Raw genomic sequence first — 2,500 nt, 5'->3', positions numbered from 1 at the left:
TGTGAGTAGGTGCGTTTCAATAAAACATTCTGATTCGCATTTCTAGGTGATTCGTTATCAGTTTGAGACGATTCGCATGAGAAATGTTATGGAAACGGCTTGATTCGCATAAACTCGATGTGAATCACCTCTAATTCGCACAAAGTCGATATGCTCGCTTGAGGTGGTCTACCTCTGACTCGCATCAAGTTTTATGGAAACAGGTCATTCGAATAAACTCTGACGTAGCGAATTTCAACTCACGTGACTCAGCTGTTTCTGCTGTCTGTGTCTTCCTGGTTATTATTCCCTTATGCTAAACACGTCTTAGATGGCAAACAGCAATGAAATGTCACAATATACCAGGACTTAAGAAACGAGATGCCCAACAAAGGATTTGACAAACCCCATTGGCCCATTTTGCACAACAAGTGGAAGAGTCTGAAGCAGCGGAGGGTTGCCAGATGGGCTGGTTTTTGGTGGATTTAGCGGTTTTTAGACTGGTTAGGCTCAAAATGGTCAATCCCATCTGGCAACCCTGAGCGGAGAGTCTACAGATAGTATGTTTACAGATATCGCACTGCTGGAGATGCACACCACACTTTGTTAAAAGAAATAAAGCTTTCTTGTACTTTTAAAAATATTTGGTATGTGTATTTTGCATGCCAGTTGGGAGAGTTCTTTACATCAAACTATATACATGACATGTAAATACTGACGAAATTACGTTGTACGTAGCCTAGTTTATTCGCTCCAACCAAGTTAATGGAAAGGCTTCACATTTCATGATTCGCATTTCGAAATTCGCTTAACCTTCATGGAAACACAACTAGTGTGTGTGAATGGGTGAATGAGAGGCCATTGTAAAGCGCTTTGGAATAAGGCGCTATTATAAGTCAGTCCATTTACCATTTACCATTCGATAAAGAGAAAGTCCTTATCTACTGTTGAGAATGAAAAGAATGCAGTCTTGCATCTTTCTTTTTTCTTCATAAACACTACCGACAACCAGCTGACCTAGGGTCGCCAGATTGTTTGACCCCTGGAGATAATGAGCCACCGCCGTCGATATCTGAAGTGCTGAGTCCGAGAGAAACCCAACAAAACCTGTGGCCTAGAATGACCCTGGGTCACCACCTCTGAGGGCCTCAAACCTAAATTAATGGGAATTATTGGCACCATGAAGTTACATAGTGAAAATCATCTGACAATCTTTGATTTAAGGTTGCGTATGCTTTTAAGCATATGAGGTTCCGTCTTACAAACCTGGCGTTATTTTCACTTCCGTCACTTCCGTCCTTTTGTGGGCCCTGAAGTAGCAACTGGATAATGTCTTTTCCCAGGTTAGGCTCTGTTACACACAGAGACACACAGAGACACAGAGACACACAGAGAGACACACACACACACACACACACACACACACACACAGAGACACACAGAGACACACACAGACACAGAGACACGCAGAGACATACAGAGACATACAGAGACACACAGAGACACACAGAGACACACAGAGACACACACACACACACACACACACACACACACACACACACAGACACAGACACAGACACAGAGACACACAGAGACACACAGAGACACATAGAGACACACACAGACACAGAGACACACAGAGACAAATACACACATACACACACACACACACACACACACACACACACACACACAAAGTCCCTCATTTTCAGCTGAAAAAAATGCTTTTACTTCATCATTCCATCCCTTGAGGTTTCACAGAAAGGAACTGTGATGGATCAGCCAGGAGAACCTGTTCAAAGCACCAGTTTAGAACCACTTTTCCATGCTTGGATATGGATTTAGCAGTTGAAAGTATGTCGTCAAGCTCACAGCTTGAAAGTGTTGAGTGCTATTGAATTGTAAAGGAATGGATGGTGGTGTGTGTGTACAATAGAGAGTGACCTTGATTTAAAGACAGTATTTTGCGATGTAATGGTCCACTTTGTATATGAGAGACTCGGATCAGCTTTAGTGCTGAAATAGGGGGTGTTGTGAGCTTAGAATGATAAGGTTCTATCTCCGTTTAGGGTAGTTCAGAGATATTGAGCGTCGTTTTTACATTCCATTATGTTTTGTGAGATGGAACCTTTGTATTTTATGAATTACTAACTCAAAAATGTCAACATTTAAAAAAAATAACACCACACAGGCATTAATAAACCCCTAATGGATCAGATTATGTAAAAAAACTAAATTTTGGCAAAACGTCTAACGTCACGGTGTGTTTGTGTCACCCCAAATTGACATCAGTCATTTCCTGTGAGGCCTGTGAACTACTGGACTGTTAGTTAGATTGGCTCCGGGATTTATGGAATAGAAATTCTAAAAAGATTTAAGGCCTTTTGAAAATATGCATTTGGCATGGCAGGTATGGTTTTAGAGCACTGTCGACAACTGACGATTAAAGCGTTACAATTGAGGTTAGATTTGAATGAAGTTAAACAGCAATTGCTGTCTTTGAGCAAGCATGACTCTATGG

The 2,500-nt window shown here is 41.5% G+C and overlaps 1 protein-coding gene across 1 annotated transcript in view; it reads left to right on the top strand.

Moving 5' to 3' along the window:
- Window positions 1-2,500, top strand: part of LOC308168653 (SPRY domain-containing SOCS box protein 4-like) — a 40,951-nt gene that overhangs the window by 19,967 nt on the left and 18,484 nt on the right. The window lies entirely within an intron of this gene.

The sequence above is a fragment of the Nansenia antarctica genome, assembly GCF_963989245.1.
Source record: "Nansenia antarctica genome assembly, chromosome: 12".
In the NCBI taxonomy this organism is placed as follows: Eukaryota; Metazoa; Chordata; class Actinopteri; order Argentiniformes; family Microstomatidae; genus Nansenia; species Nansenia antarctica.
This window is presented reverse-complemented; position numbering and strand designations above follow the sequence as displayed.